Raw genomic sequence first — 22894 nt, 5'->3', positions numbered from 1 at the left:
CTGGGACTACAGGAGCATGCCACCATGCCCGGCTAATTTTTTGTATTTTTAATAGAGATGGAGGTTTTGCCATGTTGGCCAGGCTGGTCTTGAACTCCTGACCTCAGGTGATCTGCCCACCTCAGCCTCCCAAAGTGCTGAGATTGCAGGCGTGAGCCACTGCGCCCAGCCTGAATATTGAATTTCTGTACAGACTGAAGCTATTCCTAGATCAAGATAGACAAGGAATGTCAGACTTGACGCAAGTCCTTAAGTAATAGTTCACCCAGTGGATTTAAACCTAAGCAGGTCATGTGTCATATGCATACGAGCTCAGGTTCTGGGACAGACATGGTGGAAACCATGGAGGCCAGAGGCAAAAGCTAGGTGTGTTTCTCAAGAGTATCACCACAGCAGCCCTGGGAGGAGAGACATTTAAACTCTGGCTAAGGAAAACCCGTGACACTTCAAAAACTGCATGTATCAGAAGTGAAGTAATAACAGCCCCAAACACAATCCTAACAATAGCTTACATTTACTGATTGCTTACGAGGCTGCAGGCGTTGTGTGGAGCACTTTACAAGCATTATCTCATTTAGGAAGTTGAAGGGGGTTGATGGAGAACTTTAGAGGCTTGACATTTGAGGTCATATATATCCTAAGGGATGTGGTACTTCAATAAGAGTGGTAAAATGTTCAAGAACTCTTGAGCTGGTATGTGGAAGTCCTATAAACTGTAGAGCTGTACAGGTAAAATTGCTAAATTAGCAGCGAACAAATTTTTTAAAAGCTTACTTTTTAAAACTGGAAATCCTGTGATGGAAGGTGGTCAAGAAGAAAGCATGGATTAGACTCTCTGTGAACAAGCAATTATTAAGGCTGCCTTGAACAGAACACTTCAATCAAAGCTCCAGCTGCCAGTCCAAGGACAGGCTCCTACTTCCCTCTAGCTGCCAAAACTTGAGACAAGCAACATGAAATGCCTGTCCAAATCAGGGCGGAGTCACCCAGACCAATTGGGACAGAAGCCTTTACTTCACCCTAGGGCTTCTGAGAAGGCTGGTAAGTGGCCTCTTGCCAGCTTCAAGGTTCAGTTGGCCAAGAAAAAAAAAATGTGAAAGAGGGTGCTCATAAATAACAGCTAAACAAAACTGTGCTTTCATGGACAGTGTAGAGAACAAGGCTATATGCAAACAGAAAATGATCAGGATGAATACCCATCTTTACTATTCCCAAGGTAAACTAGCATTATAGTGAGTCAGACATGCTAATGTGGGCCAGGATATGAACTGGTCCTATCACAATAGCAGTCCTTGAAAGGGAACTTGAAACAAGCAGTCCTTGAAAGGGAACAGTGTTGAAAGGGAACATGGAGAGATTTGGGGTTCAAGTAGTGCAGGAAAGTGAATCCCAAGCAATTATTTCTTCTCAGTCTCCCCATGACCTATGCCTGACCTACCTCTCTTCACAAGAATCTGATGGATTAGGGTTTGTGGTTTTAGCATAAAGGTTACCCCAACCTGTATTTTTTGTGGGAGGACAGAGTCTTGCTCTGTTGCCCAGCCTGAAGTGCACAGTGGCACAATCACAGCTCAGTGGCACAATCACAGCTCACTGCAGCCTCAACCTCCTGTGCTTAAGCAATCCTCCTGCCTCAGTCTCCCAATTAGCTGGGACTACAGATGTGTGCCACCATGCCCAGCAAATTTTTTTTTCTTTTAAAAGGAGTCTCGCTCTGTGGCCCAGGCTGGAGTGCAGTGGCGGGATCTCGGCTCACTGCAAGCTCCGCCTCCCGGGTTCACGCCATTCTCCTGCCTCAGCCTCCCAAGTCGTTGGGACTACAGGCATCTGCCACATCACCAGGCTATTTTTTTTTTTTTTGCATTTTTTTTTAGTAGAGATGGGGTTTCACAGTGTTAGCCAGAATGGTCTTGATCTCCTGATCTCATGATCCACCCACCTCACCCACCTCGGCCTCCCAAAAAGTGCTGGAATTACAGGCGTGAGTCACCGCGCCTGGCCACTAATTTTTTTTAACTCATTTTGTTGCTCAGGCTGGTCTCAAACTCCCAACCTTAACCAATCCTCCTGCCTCAGCCTCCCAAAGTGCTAGGATTATAGGCATAAGCCATCACAAGCAACATCCTTAAGCACTTTGGAGCTGTGGGTAGGGTTCCAAAGGGTTGAATTTCCAGAAGGAAGGGAAGAACTGGATGTGGATGGCAGTTGCTGTGTGCTTGAAATGGAAAGATAGGACCCAGAGGTGAAGCCAGCTGGACTTCCTGGGTGGAGTGGGGACTTGGAGAACTTGTCTGTCTAGCTAGAGGATTGTCAATGCACCAATCAGTGCTCTGTGTCTAGCTAAAGGATTGTAAATGGACCAATCAGCCCTTTGTAAAATGGACCAATCAGTGCTCTGTAAAATGGACCAATCAGCAGGATGTGGGCGGGGCCAAATGGAATAAAAGTGGCCACTGAGCCAGCAGCAGCAACCCACTGGGGTCCCCTTCCATGCTGCGAAAGCTTCGTTCTTTCACTCTCCACAATAAATCTTGCTACTGCTCACTTTTTGGATCTGCACTACCTTTAAGAGCTGTAACACTCACCCTGAGGGTCTGCCGCTTCATTCCTGAAGTCAGCGAGACGACAAACCCACTGGAAGGAAGAAACTCTGGAAACATCTGAACGTCTGAAGGAACAAACTCCGGAAGGAACAAACTCCATCTTTAAGAGCTGTGGCACTCACCGCGAGGGTCCGTGGCTTCATTCTTGAAGTCAGTGAGACTGAGAACCCACCGGAAGGAATAAATTCCGGACATACAAGGAGAAGCTGCATGAATAAGAACCTACTCCAGTTTATTACAAGTACTTCCTCCACACTGTGGGCAGCACGTTGGTATCACAGAGATCTCGACATTATCTTAACCCACCCCTGCAGCCCAAAGCCTACAAGAGATAGGCTTGGGAAGGAGCCAAAGGCATCTACTGGGTCCCCAAGAGTAAACTTAGAAATATTAGAGCATTCCACTGCTAGGTAAAAAAAGAGATTAAGGGGAATATAATTCCCTAAAAACAAATGTCCTCTTTCTGTCAATGAGACTAAGTGGCCTTCAGGGACACAGCATAAAACAGAGTTGCATGGTCCTTTTCGCTCTAGGGGAAAAGTTTGCGAAGGTTGCATAACTTGGGTAAATGAGATCACCTGAACTAATGCCTAATTGATAAATGACAAAGTTTTGAAGTCTCATGGCCTGTATGCCTTCTCTTCATGGCAGTGGGGGGAAAAATGGGTGAAAAAAATGGTGTACATTTTAGCACTCTAAATAGATGAATTAAACCAGATCAGTGTACGTGATACTTGCCCCAGAATATTAACCTGATGGATAATCACTGATTATCAGTGTCAATTTCAGGAGACTGTGAAACCTTACGATGACTGAAGGGAATAAAAAGAGACCATGAAATAATCTGTGTATAATTTCTTTTTTTTTTTTTTTTTTTTTTGAGATGGAGTCTCACTCTGTCACCCAGGCTGGAGTGCTGTGGCCGGTTCTCAGCTCACTGCAAGCTCCGCCTCCCGAGTTCACGCCATTCTCCTGCCTCAGCCTCCCAGGTAGCTGGGTAGCTGGGACTACAGGCGCCGCCACCTCGCCCGGCTGGTTTTTTTTTTTTTTTTTTTGTAGTTTTTAGTAGAGACGGGGTTTCACTGTGTTAGCCAGGATGGTCTTGATCTCCTGACCTTGTGATCCGCCCATCTCGGCCTCCCAAAGTGCTGGGATTACAGGCTTGAGCCACCGCGCACGGCCTGTGTATAATTTCAACTGCAAAAATTTGGAAGTGGAATGAGTTGTCTCTAGGCCTAGATGTTATTACAAATATGCTTTAAAATAACATATAATGCTATAAAGCAATAGGAATATAACAAAAGTTGTTGGAAGGGGTGGGGCATGGTGTCTCACGCCTGTAGTTCCAGCACTTTGGAGGGCTGCTGTGGGTGGATTGCTTGAGGTCAGGAGTTCAAGACAAGCCCAGCCAACATGGCAAAACCCCATCTCTACTAATGCAAAAATTAGCCAGGCGTGGTGGTGCACACTTGTAATCCCAGCTACTTGGGAGGCTGAGGCATGAGAATGGCTTGAACCGAGGAGGCGGAGGTTGCAGTGAGCTAACATTGCACCATTGTATTCCAGCCTGGGTGAGAGAATGAAACACTGTCTCAAAAACATACAAACCAAAAACAAAGTTGATGGAGTGATTCTAGGTCGGTACTTCCCAAACTTCTGACATTCTAGTACTACCACCTTCAAGATTTTTGCCACATCCTTGTATTTAATGTTTTTCTTTAAATTGGTGAGTATTTTAAACTTACATATACTTTTTTAAGGAAGAAACTTCATATTATGACTCTAAAAGAAAACCAATATCATTTGCCATATAGGAGGTACAATAAAAACAAGTACTTATGTAATAAAAACCAAAACAGAGTTGTAAAACCCCAGCTAGATACCATTACAAGCCAAAGGTTCTCAGGCTGAGGCCTTTTCTGTCTTTTAAAAAGGGAGATTACCAAGTGATAGACCATACAAGGACCAAATGGAAACTTTCTCCTTAGAATAATGAGCAGGAGTGTGAGAGAACTGGAAAGGGAATAGCTCTCTTACTATGTGATTCAATGCCATTTAATGTTGTTGTCTGGGTACCACTGATAATCGTCTCCAGTGTCAGTTAGGCTCAAATAATGATTTGTGTTCTGTATACTGTGGGAAACACAGTTCTTGACCCTCTTAGAGTGATGTAAACCTCATCCACCTGGAAAGGAGTAAAGGTAAGATGGGAAATCAGAGAAAAAAAGGTATTTAAAAACTCTAAAAAATTAAGAAGCAGCAACACGGCAGGAGCAAAAGATACACAAACATAAGGCAAAACATAAAAGAACGTGAGAGGATAAACTCAGTGTCTGAAAGTAAGCAAAGATAGCTCATAAAAGGAAGAAGCAAAGCTAATTAAAGACTGAAAGTGGATATGAAGTGACATCACATCCAATCAAGATAAGCATGAACAGAAATGCAGAAAGCTATCCAAATAAGCACATGGGCTAAGTCTGTAGGCCACATCAGCTGTTACTCCCTGCCCTCTGTTCTTGAGGGAAAATGGGGGAGGTGTGAGAGAAATGGCTGACACTTCTGTGTGTGCATCATGAGATCATCACACAACTGAACCTTCTGGTGGCAGGAACAGGACCAACTGGAGAGTCAGGCATTTCAGCTACTTTGAAACAAACATCTTCATTTTCCCATGATTAAAAAAATGCACGTTTGTCCAGCTGAGTTTTGCTTCTCAGATAGCTGTTTTGCATGTAGAATTCGAATTGCCCAGTCCTTAATTTGTTTTTCTAGAAGGCAATAAAAGGTAATTTATAACTGGCAGGTTCGGTGGCCAGAGAGAGTGATAAAATTCTAAACCCAAGGCATTGGTATTCAGTGCTTTTAGCGATTCCTCTATATAATCTAGTTTACAGCAAAGTAAAGATGGGTCACTTGGGGCTCCTATAGTTGCCATTTAAGCCTCAGAAAATAATTGTTAATGATTGGGGCAAGGTAAATAAATAGAAGACCAATAAAGCTCAAGGTGAAAGCTGTGTTCAGATCACACCAGAAGCTACACATATGCTAATTAACATAAAACTGTTTCATTGCTGTAAACATTCCAGCATCTGAATTGTAACGGTCACATGGGCATAAAAAGCATCAACATGTAATAACATAATTAATATATCTAATATAAACATTTATAAATGTATTTTTAAGCTTCAAGACAGTGTTTCCCAAGTACTGTTACAAATGTGGTTTTCTGAATTTTGAAAGTTCCTTTCAATTTTCATTTGTTCTCACATTGACAGAATGAAGTGGGAACCATATTTATGATAAGACTTCCTAGATTTTAATGTAAAATAATTTTAGAATAATATTTTACATTTATATAGTATGTTACAGCCTATGGAGTATTCTCACATTCCCACTGACCTTCACCATGACTCTGTGAGGCAAGTGGACTTTACAGAGGAGTTAACAGGCTCAGCAAGATTAAATGACTTGCTCAAGCCCACACAGCCAGTAAGTGAGGTTGACATTTAAAGTGAGCATGTGTTGAAGCTGGTGTGTGTTGCCAGGGGAGAAGAGGCTGATTGTGTCCTCAGAAACCTCACAGGTGACCTTGCCTCATGAAGTCCCCAGGTTGTATGGTCTGTCCCTAGCTTGTCAATGTCCTAGAATGTTGCAATCCAAGTCAATTGACGTACTCTGATCAAACCCATAGGAGACTGAATTCTAAACCAGTGAGCTGGTTTGTTTATTGTCAGAAACATTACTGCCATGTGAACCGGAAAGAATGCAGTTGCTGGTACCACCAGTATACTCTCTTCCTGTAGGCAGAATAACATGGGATGACACACTGCGATCATGAGATTAAATGATGGGCATGAAGGGAGACTAGGAGACAGATGTTGAGGAGTGGGCAAGCAAAAAAAGTGACATGTATTGATACTCACAAGATGCCTGTCATTATCATGATCAATTTCATTATTACCTGTACTTGTTATCTTCATCTGTCCCATTCTAGAAAGGAAGAAATTGAGACAAAAAAAGATTAATTAACTTGCCCAAGCATTTGTTGGATTTCATTTTTAGGTAGTGCTTGTTGAGATGGATTTCTCACACTTAAGTCAGAAGCTACTTGCTCTAATTACAGCAGAAAAAAAGATAGAACCCACATAGTGGGTTGGGGCATACAAGCTTGCAAGGAGTAGATACATCTATGGGTAAAAACTCACATTAAGGGCCAAGATGATTCACTTTCAGTCTTGGCTCCTCAACTGGCATCATCAGTGAATTTATATTATGTATTTATTTAAATGATACCCTCAGAAATGTAGCCCTCTCTATCGGTGATCTTATATAATGGAGCCAGATGACAGGTGGTTCAGGGCTTGAATTTAAAGTTTTCAAAATTTTTTTTGCAAATTTTTTATTAAAAAGTGACATAAATACCCTATTACTCATATTTAATCTGATGAGCAGCCACAGGAGACCCTTATGCCTTCTCCTTTTGCAATTTTATAGCTTCCACATTATTTTTTAGAGGTTTAAATATATCATCTCTTCATGACTCTGTAGGTTTTAATTATCAAAGCAGCTACATCAATTTTTACCAAAAGCAGAGTGACCTTATTTTATAAATGAAACAAAGCCCAAAGCTTGGTCCCAGCAGCAGGCAGTTAATAGGTCATTCCATAAAGATTTATGTATACTTTGTGGATACGGAAGAATTTTAAATAGGGGAAGTCAAACTTATGGACTCACTTGTCTTTCATCACTTTAGGCAAGATAGGATTTACTTCAATTAAAAGCTGTATCCTGGCTAAATGGGGCTTATTTTTATGAAGACTCAAAAAAAATAAAAATAAAATAAAAAAAACACTGCCATTAAGCAATTTAGAGACTACTAAACTCAGCAACTAATCTTAACATCCCTTTGTGGGGGAGACAAACACAACAATCAAGTTTTCTTTTGTTTCAGCGTGAAGGTAGCTTCGCTGTGGGATGAGAGAAACAGGCAGTGTTTCATAATTATATTTATACACCTGACATAAGAAAAATATTCCTCCAAAGCGAAAGCAAAAAGTAGGGCAGAAATAGCTGGGTGTTGGAGGGAGGTGGGTATGTGTGTAGGAGAGGGTGAGGGACATGTTTCTATTACCTCTTGGATCTAGCAATATCAATAGCAGCCTGTCTTCTAGCTCATTTTGCCACTGCAAAATTCTTTAGGAAAAAATCTGTGATTAAAATCCTCAACCTCTGCTCCCCCATTCCCATACCCACTGTCCTCTTCCCTGAAAAAATCTGTTGCCAGTGCCTCTTCCGTGATCTTTTCTTGTGTGGGTTTTCTCTCTAGAATAACAGCAAAATCAGGGAAAGGTTTTGGGCACAGCTCACTGCTTCAGTGACTACCTTGAGACCAGCTGGGGACTGACAGTCTTAGACTCCGACCAGTTGCCACAGATGCAATTGCTTTGAAAAGCAGATTCTCTTCTCTGCTAACCTCATGCAGAAAAATAAAAATGAGCAATGCAGTGATATTTTATTTCATTTTCTCCTGCTCATTCTAGGAAATGGAACCAAGGGAATGTATGATTGGAATGAAACAGGGTTTTTCTTAGTAAATAAACATTCCACCTGCAGAATCAGTATCAAATGCGGGTTTGAAAGCATTCTAAACAACACTATCTGGCCATTCTTCATCTTCTTATCTGTGAGGGACTGGGGCAGTGGTGGAGGGAGTGTGTGGAGAATAAATGGTCAACACTTAGAAAGTAGACCTCATTATGCTCATTTTTAAAAATAGCATTCAAACGGGTGTAAACTTTATAATTTTGTCATTCCAGAGAGAAGTATCCTTTTAAACATGGTTGGATGTGGTATGAGGAAATGAGATTGTTATGATGTTCTAAGATCTCTTAATTAGGACTACTGGTATTTTCTGCAGTACAAGATATCCATCATTTGCAATTTAAAGCCCAGAGCACCTTTCCTCACGGGTGGGGAGATGGAGAGAGGCTGCACTTCAAAGGGAGAAAGATACAAGTGCAAGTGGAATGGAAGTGGCAGCTTGCTACCTAACAGAATCCACATCATTTAGCCCTAATGCAGGGAACACATGCCCCTAATAACCTGCCTTATTCCTGGCTCTCTTTCCCCGTTAAGCTCATACTGCCAGTTAGTAGTCTCTTGCATCTCCTGAGTGGCTGTGCTTCCTTAGTGAGGGAGCTTGCTGGGGCCTGGGTGCCTAAATAAGCAGAGATGGGGACACCCCGTGTGATCCTGCCATGTAGTCACTGCAATTGTCTTCACTGTGAGAAGGGCAAGAGCCTGGTTCCCTACAGTCCATATGTCTTGTGAACCAGCAGTAAATATCACCCGGATTAATCCGACTGAGAGAGATGCTGCTTAGCTCAGGGACTAGAGGAGCTCAGCCTCAGGAAACCAGACTTCAGAATGAAAGTCAGAATGATGGGAAGCTGAGGGGCAGAGAGGGGTTAGACCTGCCATGCCAGTGGGAGAGAAGGCTAGCATCTTGGGAGGTGAGTTCAGTGCAGTGGTTATGAGTTCAGGTTGTCTGGCCAGATAGGCTGGTTTTCTACTGACCAATTGATTGTGGGCATATTTCTAGAACTCTACAGTTTCTGTGACAGCCCCAAGTTTCCTTCTCTCTAGAATGGAAATAACTATGTTCTGAAAATCCAAAGAGACAATGTATATAAATTGCCTGGCATAAAATGATGTTAAATATTATCATCACAAGCAAGTAGAGGCCAGGTGCAGTTGCTCACACCTGTAAATCCAGCACTCTGGGAGGCCAACACAGGAGGATTGCTAGAGCCCAGGAGTTTGAGACCTGGATAATATAGTGAGACTCCATGCCAACCAAAAAAAAAATTTTTTTTTGTTTTAATTAGCCAGATGTGGTAGCATGAGCCTGTAGTCCCAGCTACTTGGGGGTGTGAGGTGGGAGGATCTTGAGCCTTGGAGGTCAAGGCTGCAGTGAGCCGTGATCATGCTACTGCACTCCAGTATGGGCAGCAGAGCAAGATCTTGTCTTAAAAAAAAATAGCAAATAGATGTGGATTTTTTAAATGGCATCTGGGATGAGACTGACAGTTATTTTGTCCTCATGCCTAAGTTCTTGCTTGGGCAAATAGATAGGCACGTGCAGCTGGACTTTAAATTATATCTTTTACTTTGGTCCTGCAAATATTGATTTTTGTGTTGGGTTAATTTCTGTGTGGAGGAGCTGGCGTGAAGGCAGGCTGAGCTATCGGTTGGGGATTTTCCCTTTATGCTCTGCCTGGTCTCTATAAGTTGTCTAATGAATATAAATCAGTATTAATAAATGCCTACCTGAGAGAATTGCAGAGCAGTATCCACTGACCTTTCATCCTGTCTCCCCTGTTTTCTGAGGTTTTGATAGCTACAATTATAGTTGTAACATCCGTTTTTACTAAATAAAAAAGGGGACATAATTAGGAAATTGAAAGGTTTGGTTGCACTTGGCTATGCTGCTTTATAAAACATGTACTGACTGTTAACGCTAACTCTGCCAGCTGCTTTCCTCATACTCTTTTAGTCGTTGCAAGAACCTACAAGAAAGTTATTTTAGCTCTACTTTACTGAGGATGAGAGAAGTTAAGTAGCCTGTTTTAAGTTAACAGCTTCAAGTGGCAGAGTCCTAATCCATCAACAGTTAGCGCTATCTACCTATTTGCTCCTCAAATATTTTTGGATTGCCTCTTGTTCACTGTACTAGGTGCTGAGGGGATAAAGGTCAGTGAGACCGACCCCATCCTGGACCTCACAGAGCTGCTAGCCTGTGGGGTTAGCAAGGCTGAGTGGAAGGCTGACAAGTATATAGGCAAATGCAACTCCATCTCACAATGTAGAGGGTGTGGAGTGGCATAGTCATCCCAGGCAGAAAGAACAGCCTCTGCAAAGGCCCAGGGGCAGAAAAGAGCAAGGCACTTTGGGGGAAGCACAGGGAGTTTGCTATAGTGCTAAGTGCTATGTGATAAATAAGGGCACAGGCAGAATACTGTGGGTTCTCAGGGCAGAAAGCCACTACGTCTGCCTGGGGATTGTTAGGTTGAATTTGAATTTATTTGAGGAATTGTGCTGTCAGACTCTCGAATATTTTGCAAAGCAGTAATAATAGGCTCTGGGGATGATGATGTTCATTTCTCCGATTAGAGTTTTCCAAAAAGGAATGGGACTCAAGGCTCCTCCAGGTTTGTTTCATGTTCCTGTGCTCTAACGTGAGCTGAGGGGCAGCTCTGATCGGGTCCCAACACATCAAGTAAGACATAGCCGAGGCCAGATTGGCCAATATGGTCTCTACTAAAAATACAAAAAATAGCCAGGCGTAGTGGCAGCTGCCTGTAGTCCCAGCTACTCGGGAGACTGAGGCAGAAGAATTGCTTGAACCTAGGAGGCAGAGGCTGCAGTGAGCCGAGATTGCATCACTGCACTCCAGCCTGGGTGACAAAGCAAGACTCCTTCTAAAAAACAATAAAAAATAAAAAAACCAGACATAGCATGTGTGTGTGTGTGTATGTGTAGATGCATATGGAGATCCACTGTAGGATCCTGGTGTCCCAGAGGGGATGAAACATCTCTCCTAATAACATCATTTGGCTCTGTACACCTAACACTTTTGTGCCAGACTATTTTCTTGAGCTGGTGAGGTACAGACTCAATATGTCTTCATAATAATCCTATCAGGTAGGAGCAATTATTCCTAATGCTTCAGATAAGGAAATTGAAACACAAAGAAGATATCTATGCTCACGCAGCAAGTAGGTACTAGAGTCAGCACTTAATCTCAGAGCAGTGTGGGCCTAGAGTCTGTGCTCTTATTCATAGTCCTCTACCCCAGACTCCCGTGCCTCCTCCTCCCATCATTGCTGAAAATTTAGAACTTTCAAAAGTTCATGAAATCATTTATGTAAATTATGAAAGATAAGCCACAGTTCTGTTCTCTGGTAACATATGAATCAAGACCATTTATGGGCAATCTCAGAAATAAACCTACCACATCCGCCCCCAGAGCTTTTGACTCATTAACTCTATGCCTTTGCCAAACAACCAGATGTTGTAAAGCTGGTTACCTTCAATGGAGCAGTAAGCAAAGGCACCCCACTCAAACCTTGTGATCTATCACGGCAGTGGAGTCACTGCCTGTAGGTGGATTTTTTTTGTTTGTTTTTCACCCAAGCCTGAATCCTGGCTCCCCTGTAGAGAGAGCTCCATAAAGGCTCAGCCAAAGGTGAATGGCAGTGACACTGAGGGTCTTTTGTTCCTAATGAAGCACCTTAAGGTTCATTATGTGACCAGGTTCTACCCCAGGAGATCCTAATTTAGTAGCTTAGGGAAGAAGCTGAGGCATACAGATTTAAAAGCAAAACAAAACAAAACAAACTCCATGGGTGATTATGACATACAGATAGAATTGAGAACCCCTGGAATGGGTTAATTGGGTGGAGATCTTTTACCTGCCTGTGAAAGGTAAAGAATGTCTGACATCAATAATGATAATGGCAACAAATTAAAATAGTAGAATGAATGAATGCTTCCATGAAGTCTTGGGATTTAAATGCTTCCTATTTGGTAATTTAATTAACCCCGTCTCTACTAAAATACAAAAAATTAGCCGGGCGTGTTGGCGGGCGCCTGTAGTCCCAGCTACTCGGGAGGCTGAGGCAGGAGAATGGCGTGAACCCGGGAGGCGGAGCTTGCAGTGAGCTGAGATCCGGCCACTGCACTCCAGCCTGGGCGACAGAGCGAGACTCTGTCTCAAAAAAAAAAAAAAAAAAAAAGAAATAAACATATTTGAGGGTCTATAGTTCCTAGCTTCAGGATCATCAAAGAGACCCATCTTTTATAGGAGGTTATGACCTAGCTTAAGTTAGTTCTCTCTGTGTCCTTCACCCATAATTCACTCTCAGCTCTGTGGCCCTTGGTTCATCTTCCCTACAGGTTGCATTTGGATTGCTCCCCAATACTCCTTTTTCTATCTTTATGCCTTGCATAGTTTGATTGGTTACCTTGGGGTCTCCAGCTCTGCTCTTATATATATAGTAGAATTAATTTCTTCTTCTACTATTACATTACCCTAAGTGAACCTGATGCCCAGGAGCCACTATGACTGACCCATTTCCCTGTTGCCTACAGATATTAGTAGATGGAGAAGTTAAGGCAGAAGAGAGGTTCAGTTTAGAGGCCGAAAACAACTTTGTATGAGAGAGCAAGACAGACATTTGAGAAGTCTTTATTTTACCCAAATTGATAGAAAAAAGATAGTCATCATCTTGTGGGGACATTGTGAATATCTTGCTGAAAAATAAGAGAAAGCACTAAAAGAGCTTTCCAAGTTACTTGCTATTATGTTATATGTTATGTTATTATGACTAACATTGCTTCTGAGAAAATGCAATTAATATTTTTTTCCTGTTGGATGCTGATTCTATCTTTGAATCTTGATGAATTTTTCTGAGTATCATCTGTAAATCTTGTGTATTATTCACATCTACCGGTGCATCACTCTCTTCCTTCCTTCTTTTCTTGCATATACATTTCCAGGAAACATGAAGATCAGAAGGAAAAATTACCATCAAATATAAAAAGAAAAACAACCCAACTGTAATACATTTCTGGCTCAACTGGAAATGTAAAGAACTATAATTTTATTCTCATGGCCTAATTTTGTCTATGCTGTTTAAAACCATTAAGTGATTATAATTTTGAAAAATATCAGAGAAGCATAGTGCATCTGTTCTTTCAGCTTACATTATAGAGAAGAAGAAGCCTACAACATCTTGATAGCAGGACCTCTGTGTTTTTAGCATGTCTCCATTAAGGGAGTGATGTCTATGTAGCAGATGAGAATGAAATGATGCTTTGGGTTGGGTGACAAAATATAATGATTGTCACTAAAGGAGAAGAGCCCACCTTGCTATTTTGCTTGCACTACCCTTCAGTGGAAAGGGCTGCAATTGAAGGAGCAATATGGTCTGGAGCAAAATTACATGATAATGGCTCATAATAAATAGCGGACTCTGTGTGTGAAATTTAATGCAATAGCAGTCCTCAACTAAGTGTTAACATTAAAAGTTAGACACAAAAAAGATTTTGTCATTTCAAAATGCATCTTTATCATCATTCAAGAGGCAATACTAGAGTCAAACATCTCATTAGGGCTCTATTACTACCAGGAAACTTCCAGTCTGCAGACTTCCAAACAATTCCCTGTAATGGGAATTAAACCAAACCAAAAGGTTTTGTGACTATTTGAGCAGTCCTGTTCTGCATTACAGGCTAACTTTACTCAACTGTTTAGCCTAATAGGCTGCAGTTGCACAGCATATTTGGAACTTTAAAATGTATATCTCATTTGCATTTTGGAATTGCTATAAAATAAATACAAAACCTTAAAATTAATAAATAGAAATCTGTAAGCCCTTTAAACCTTCTTCGTGCTGGAAGATAATAAGTAAAGTACCTTTGGAATAATAACTCCTTAATTTCCAGCATTTATAAGTAACCTCAGTTTGGTTGTATAATATGTACCCATCTCCCTAACTCCAGTCAATGCAAAATCATTTCTGAAGGATAAACACACATTGTAAACTCAAACATTAGTTTAAGGTAATTAATAGCAACTAGGAAAAAGAAGGGAATGTATGTGCTATGAAATCTGTGACTGTAAGAATTCACAGGTCAACAGATTGGATTTACTTGATGCTAACAGCAGCTGTACACAAAGGAAAGCAAAGTCATGATTGGTTTATTACCTCAGGAGTTAGGCATACAGGAGTGCTTGAAAATCCATTATGTATAGGAAAGTAAGAAAAGCTGGCCAGGTGCAGTGGCTCACGCCTGTAATCACAGCACTTTGGGAGACTGATGTAGGTGGATCACCTGAGGTCAGGAGTTTGAGACCAGCCTGGCCAACATGGTGAAACCCCGTCTCTACCAAAAATACAAAAATTAGCTGGGCGTAGTGGTGGGCGCCTTTAATCACAGCTACTCGGGAGACTGAGACAGGAGAATCGCTTGAACCCAAGAGGCAGATTTGCAATGAACTGAGATTGCACCACTGTCTAGCCTAGGCGGCAAAGAGAGACTCCATTAAAAAAAAAAAAAAAAAAAAAAAAAGCTGCAATAAAAATATAATTGTAAAGAACTATCATTGCTATTTGAAAAATTATTTAGAATATACACACATGTTTCTGACATTCTTAAGGTGTGATTTCCTCTAGATGATTGAAAAATCCCCTAAGCCTCAATAGTTTAAAATAGAATGCTTTTAGATAGATAATTTTAAAAATTGATTTACATTCTCCTTGTGTACTGAATATAATTTAACTTTTTAATGAACAAGTTTGAATGTCAGAATTGAGGGACTAGCAGTTAAGTGCTATAATCAAAAACAAGGGGAAGCAATATCTTCTTCTTTCCCCTACCCACCAGATGTGCTGGTGGCATTTTCCTCCACAATGCCATGTATCAAGTTGTCTAGGAGAGAACTATGTATGTTATCTTTGATCCCCTCCCCTGCCATCCAATCGACTATGTTATCTGAATGCTTCTTTAAATGCCTGCTCTTTCTTTGCCAATAATACTGCTATTGTGTTCAGGCCATTAATATTTCCATGCTAGATGACAGGAAGTTTTCTAACGGGTTTCTCTGCCTTTATGTAGTCCGAGCACCCTGAAGTCCTTTTCCATTTTATAGACAGAGAGATTCTTCTAAAAATGCATATCTGATCTAATCACTCCTCTGCTTAAAACCCTTTCATGGCTTCCTACTGCTCTCAAAATAAAACCCAACTACTTAATGTGGTCTCTTTCAGGCCCTGTATGATTCAATCTCTATTACTTGCTTTTTGTCTGCTTGATCTAGCTGTTTCTGATTGTTAAACTCTCTCATTCATATGGTGGGCTTGTCAATTTATCTTGGTAATTCTAGAGGTTTTGCTTTCTATAATAGAAAGCTGTGTTGTTAGGTACCTTAAACTTCTTGGTAGTGACCCTCTATTTCTATTAATATATTTGATTCTAAAGACTGTTTTTTTGTCTGATATTTGTAAGGTTTCATCAGTTTTCTTTGTGTGTGTGTTTTGATAATTCATCTCTTTTTATTCTCTCATATCAAGACTTTTTGTTTAGTTTTGAGGTCTTTTTTTTTTTTTTTTAAACAGGGTCTTGCTCTGTCTCCCAGGCTCGAGTGCAGCGGCAGCCTCAACCTCCTGGACTGAAGTGATTCTCTCATTAAGCCTCCCAAGTAGCTGGAACTACAGGCGAGTGCCACCACACTGGGCTAACTTTTGTATTGTTTGTGGAGATGGGTTTTTGCCATGTTGCCCAGGCTGGTCTTGAACTCCTGGGCTCAAGTGATCTACCTGTCTCAGCCTCCCAAAGTGCTAGGATTCCAGGTGTGAGCCACCACACTTGGCCTAATTTTGTGTTGCTTTAAGCCAAGCTGATAATCTCTGTCTTTTAAACGTAATTTAGATCTGTTTAGTTATTGTGCTTATTAATACAGATTTGAAATTAATTCTACTTTGTTTGTATATTTGTTTTCTTTGCTATAACTGGGAGTGATCTCGCTCTGTCGCCCAGGCTGGAGTGCAGTGGAGCGATCTCGGCTCACTGCAAGCTCTGCCTCCCAGGTTCACACCATTCTCCTGCCTCAGCCTCCTGAGTAGCTGGGACTACAGGTGCCTGCCACCATGCCTGGCTAATTTTTTTTGTGTGTGTTTTCAGTAGCGATGGGGTTTCACCGTGTTAGCCAGGATGGTCTCAATCTCCCGACCTCGTGATTCGCCCGCCTCAGCCTCCCAAAGTGCTGGGATTACAGGCATGAGCCACCTCGCCTGGCCTATAACTTTATTTTTTTAAACTTTTTCTATTTTCTGTTAAGTTACCAGTTTTCTATATTGCATCTCCCCAACACTTGGCCACTCTTTCCTCTCTGCTTATTTAGAAGCTCTAGGTGATATTTTTATTAATATAAACTATTTTAAGTACAAAGTATTCAGAGAAGCCAGGCACAGTGTAGCTTGTTCCTGTAATCCCAGCTACTTTGGAGGCTGAGGCAGAGGATCCTTGAGGCCAGGGGTTCAGAGCCAGCCTGGGCAACCTAGTGAGATCCTGTCTCTAAAAAAACAAAACAAAACAAAACAAAAGCCAAAGTATTCAGACAAAGTCATTATTTCTAGCCCTCTTCCAAACAGATATGACAAAGTCCTTAGCTTGCTTTACCCATTTTACACTTCCTTCCCTCTTTTTTTTTTTTTTAAACAAAAAGTGGTTATTTTTAATTCTACCACATATTTTAATTTCTTCCCTCACAAGTATCTCTTATATCATATGTTTTCCCTCTGGGCTTATTTTTCTTTAGTAGTTCTTTGGTGTCGGTCTGTTGGCAGTAAGCTCCCTTAGTCTTTTATGATTGAAAATGTCTGTTTTGTCCTTTCCCTTAAATGGTAGTTTATCTGGAAATCAATTTCTTGTTTGATAGTGTTTCATTCAGCACTTCTATCATTTAGTTGTCTTCTTGTTTCTATTGTTGTTTTGAGAAATCTAGTTAAGGTTCCTTCGTAGATAATCAGTATTTTTTCCCTTTGGTAACTTGTGATTTTATCTTTATCTTTATTGTTCTATGCTTTCACTATAATGTGACAAAAGTGTTAGCTTATCTTTATGTGCTCAGTACACATGATGCTCTGATGTTTTCATTAGAAAATCTCAGCCATTTCTCTCTTTCTTTTTTTTTTTTTTTAAGATGGAAATTCACTTTTGTCGCCCAGGCTGGAGTGCAATGGCATGATCTCGGCTCACTGCAACCTCCATCTCCTGGGTTCAAGCGACCATGCCGAGCTAATTTTGTGTATTTTTAGTAGAGCTGGGTTTTCACCATGTTGGTCAGGCTGGTCTCAAACTGGTGATCCACCCGCCTCAGCCTCCCAAAGTGCTGGGATTATAAGCCTGAGCCACTGAACCCTTCCGGCCATTTCTTTTTCTTCTCTACTCTTCCTTTCAGTATTTCCGTCCAGAACTTTATTACACATATGTTGGAGACACTCGATCTAACCCCAGGAATCTGAAATTTTCTCTCACATTTAAAAATCTCTTTATTTTTATTTATTTAATTTAATTAATTAATTAATTTTTTTTTTTTTGAGACCGAGTCTTGCTCTGTCGCCCAGGCTGGAGTGCTGTGGCACCATATCGGCCCATTGCAAGCTCCGCCTCCCAGGTTCACGCCATTCTCCTGCCTCAGCCTCCCAAGTAGATGGGACTACAGGCTCCCGCCACCACATTCGGCTAATTTTTTGTATTTTTAGTAGAGATGGGGTTTCACTGTGTTAGCCAGGATGGTCTCGATCTCCTGACCTCATGATCTGCCTGCCTCAGCCTCCCAAATTGATGGGATTACAGGTGTGAGCCACTGCGCCCAACCAAAAAAAAAAAAAAAAAAAAAAAACCCTTTATTTTTCTAAACTCTGTTCTGGGTGAATTCTTTAGTACATCCCTTTAATTCACTACTTTCATGTACTAAAGATTAGTACATCTTTAGTACATCCCTTTAATTCACTACTTTTTCTCTTTAACTTTGGTTAACTTTTGATTTCAATGACCATATGTTTATTTTTCAAATTTTTATTAGTTCTTTTTCATATTTACCTGAATTTTTAAATTCAGCCTGTATATGTTAATTTCTTATCCTTTCAAAATGGGTGCTATGCATCCACTTATAAAATATCAAATTCAAAAATATTTAATTTAAAAATATTTGCCAGATAGTTTCATAGAATTATTTTTATTTGGAGGGAATACATGTTCTGAGTGTTCATTTTGTTGGCTGTCTTTCATAGTATTAGACATTTTTATGTGTTGAAACTTGGTGGTCAGGCTCATTTTGAGGGGAAGTTTTTATTTGCTTTTTCCTGTTTTGTTTTAGCTTATTTATTTTTTTCTCACTCCCTCTGGGCTCACCTCTCCATGCTTAGTGATTTTGCCTCCACGTGTTTCCCCAGACCTCCATTCTAGAATTAGATCTAAAGCTGACATCTTGATGCTGCTATTCCTAGTGATGCCACAGGCCAAATCACATGGCCAGCTGCTTGACTTCATTCCTGATTCCAAGGCTGTGTCTTTGTTCTTCCATTTTCCCAGGTAGTGGATTGGCAGTGGTTTATTTTCAGCCACCTTTCACGAGTTCCTGGCTTCAAGCACTAAGCCTGGCTCCTGCCCTCAACTGAAGCATCTGTCATTCTTTTCAGCTTGCAGGAGACAATAATCTTGGCTTTTGAACCCGAGACCCTAGTGAGTTTGTAGCTTCAGCCTTGCTGAATGCTTTCTGTTTGGTTCCACTTTAGATCCATGAAAATGATCATTTTGTTCTTGAGCCTGGTTATGTCTTTTTGGTTTTCTCTATTTTTTAGCCATATTTCTCTTTGTGTGGAGGAAAAGGAGTAGATGAAACCACGGTGTTACTGCACCAAGTTGAGTAGATATATTTCTGTGTGTACTTCTCTATTTTTACCTCTCACCATCGCTACCTTACCGTTTATGTTCTAGCCGTAATGAACTACTTTCAGTTTCCAGAGGGTCAATAAATCGCATGCCTGTCTCCCAACCCCCAACTTTGGATGAAATAAGACAACAGACGAAAGTCAAATAGAGACTTAAAAAAATTGGTATCTATATTATATCTATCTCTATCTAACCTTATGCTTCATTAAAGATGAGCTAATAAAACTAGGTTCTAGATCTGTAACCCAAAAGGGCTTGCCAACATTCTCTGCTGACTCTCAATCCCCACAGAATCTAGCCTTGGAACAGCCCACTAAAGGGGAAGTTTGGGTCTGCAGCCTAACGTGTTTAACCAAGATCATTGCACTGATCTAGGGCAGAAAGCGAAAAAAAAAGAATGAATTTATTAGATTAGTTCCACCCAGTCAAGAACTATGAGCTAATTAATGTAACAGTACTCAACAATCAAGTAACTCACTCCTGAATGTGAAGAATAGCGGTATAAGAAGCCAGAACTAGTATTCCAGTAGAAATTCCCCTCTCCTCCCATGGAAACATGGTGCCAAGGGAGAGGAGGTTCCCCTAACACCTTAACACACAGGCCAGGCTCTTTCTCCTTCCTCTAAGTCTTGTCTTTTTTTTTTCTTTCTTCCCTCCCTCCCTCCCTCCTTTCTTCTTTACCTCTCCTTTGTTTTTTTCTTTTCTTTTCTTTTCTTTTTGAGACCGAGTTTTGCTTTTGTTGCCCAGGCTGGAGGGCAATGGTACACCATGGTACAATCTTGGCTCACTGTAATCTCCAGTTCCCGGGTTCAAGAGATTCTCCTGCCTCAGTCTCCTGAGTAGCTGGGATTACAGGAATGTGCCACCATGCCCGGCTAATTTTGTATTTTTAGTAGAGACAAGGTTTCTCCACCTTGGTCAGGCTGGTCTTGAACTCCCGTCTTCAGGTGATCCTCCCACCTCGGCCTCTCAAAGGGCTGGAATCACAGGCGCGAGCCACCGCGCCTGGCCCTTTTGTCTCTTTCTTTTGAGACAAGGTCTTGCCAGGTTGGAGTCCAGTGGTACGATCTTAGCTCACTGCAGCCTTGAATCCCTGGGCTCCAGCTATGGGAGAGGAGGTTCCCTTAACACATGCCATGCCCTTTCTCTTTCCTCTATTCCTTGTCTCCCCTCCCTTCTTCTTTCCCTTCCGTCCTTCTCTTCCTTTCTCTCCTTTCCTTCCCTTCCCTCCTCCCCTACCTTTCCTTTCTCTTCCCTCTCTTTTCTCTTTCTTTTGAGACAAAGACTTGCTCTATTACACCTTGAACTCCTGGGCTTGAGCTATCCTCCACCTCAGCTTCCTGAGTAGCTAGGACTGCAGGTGCACACAACCGTGCCTGACTAATTTTTAATTTATTTTTGTAGAGACACAGTCTCACCATGTTGCCCAGGCTTCCAAAGCTGGGATTATAGGTGCAAGTCACCTCACCTGGCCCCTCTAAGTATTTTCAAAGGCTCTTCCCTCCTCTCTTTATCTGCCAACTCTTACTTTTTCTAATGCCTATAATAAAAACAATAGTTAATACTTATTGAATCCCAACTATGGGGGGGCACTATCACATACATACATTATTGAGTTTAATCCTCATAACAACCCTATGAGGTATGTATTTTTAACCTGATTTTATGGATGAATAAATTAAGAACAAGTAAGATTTCCTTTGTTTCCAAGATTGTGCAAGTAAATGTTAGAGGCAAGATTAGGCCCAGGTTTCTTCAGCTCCAGAGTCCATGTTCTTTTCATCATATACAGTTGCCTCTCATGTTTTATTCATCTCTGGATGCCTAAAACACAGCCTAACACCAACAAAGAGTGAGTGCTCAATAACAATGAATGAACATATAAGTCAATGAAACATATTTTCAAACTAGCTGCCTAGAGTGGATTTAAAACTATTTTAATATAAGGATTTATAAAGAATTCCTAACCTCTTTTGGAGTCAAATTCCTTTTCATAAAGGTGGATATGAGGATCCAGCTTTGACGGTTACTGTAGGGTTTGCTAGGTTTGATGTATCTCTGCAGTCACATCTGTCCAGCCCTTCCAATTTTAGGTTTTCTTCCCCTGGCTAACCAAAGAGACATCTTCTCTGCTGGTTTCGTTCTGCTTTTGTCCCTGGCCCAAGCTTGTTGCCTACCTGAAAGAGTGGGTTCTTTCTAGTCCCTGATCACTTATACTTGTAAAATGACTGAAACTTCACATACTACTACCAGCCACAGTACCTCCACGTAAAGACACGCTGTGTATTAGCCAAGACTTGATTGTAAGCCACAGAAACTAATTCTGACTGACAAAGAAATGGATAGGCTTATACAACTGAGAAGTTCAAAAGATGAACTAGCCTTAGATATACTTGGATTCAGAGAAGCAGATTTACAATGAGCTCCCTGAAGTTTAAATTTCTGGGTTACTAATTGCTCGGTCCTGTCTTAGGCTCTGGGAGAGGTCCTAGCAACATGTTTACATAATCATGTTTTTCTAAATCTTGTAAAAATAAAATATTTCAATCATGATTGGTTAAGATTGTGGTTTCTCTTCTACTCTGATTTCCTGTCACACTGCTCCATTGGTTGCATGGGTTGGGTGGTGTTGGTGTGGTCTCAGCATTAAGACATACTCACTTGTAATGGAATTCAGTTTAGCAAAATCCACTTTCTTTTTTTTTTCTCCGTCGCCAGGCTGCAGTGCAGTGGTGCAATCTTGGCTTACTGTAATCTCTGCCTCCCGAGTTCAAACGATTCTTCTGCCTCAGCCTCCTGAGTAGCTGGGATTACAAGCGCATGCCACCATACCCAGCTACTTTTTGTATTTTTAGTAGAGACAGGTTTTCACCGTGGTGGCCAGGATGGTCTCAATCTCCTGACCTCATGATCCACCCGCCTTGGCCTCCCAAAGTGTTGCGATTACAGCATAAGCCACCACACCAGCCCTAAAATCCATTTTTATAATTCATTTTGTATTTGTAATTTTGTATTATTTTTCTTAAAGAGGACTCCTCAAATTATGTATGCTTCAGGCCCCACAAGACCCAGATCCACCCTTGCCAGGGGCTCGAGTGATACCATATGGATACTTTCTCTCTCAGTGTTTCAGCTCTTTTCTTCTCTGTTTGCTTCATTAGTAGCAAACGTCCTCACATGGTGGCAAGAAGGCCATCGGCAGCTCTAAGGTTACAGCATGCTCGGGGCTGGTAATTCTAAGGAAGAGATACCACTTTTGCTGATGACATTAGGAAATGACCTACGGAGGGTTTGCATTAGCTTGGTTTGAGTCACTTGCCCTTCTCCAAACCAATCATTATGGCCAGGGAAATGCGGAACACAGGTTAGCCAAATCTGGGTAGCATCCCTGGATCTAGCTGATGATGGGATCAAGTGCTATGGTGGGAGGTTGAGAGATCTTGCCAATATAGACCCATAGACTAAGACTGGGGAAAAGATAGTTTTCTAAAGGGATGCTAGACAAACTGGAATTTCATGTTTCCAAGTCACACAAACACTACAACTATCAGCAACCTATCATTTTGAATAGAACAAACAAGTCTTTAGAGCATTTTAGAAACAATAGCTCTTGGATCCTTAAACAGTCCTATAAAATAGGTAAGGACTATTATGTTTTATAAATAAGGAAACTCAGTAAGGAGTTGAGCTAGGTTTGAAATCCACGTCTTTTGACTCCTAGTGCAGTACCTCATATACATTTAAAGAGCTTCATTTTATTAACGGATTTA

Source organism: Piliocolobus tephrosceles, chromosome 1, assembly GCF_002776525.5.
Source record: "Piliocolobus tephrosceles isolate RC106 chromosome 1, ASM277652v3, whole genome shotgun sequence".
NCBI lineage: Eukaryota > Metazoa > Chordata > Mammalia > Primates > Cercopithecidae > Piliocolobus > Piliocolobus tephrosceles.
This window is presented reverse-complemented; position numbering follows the sequence as displayed.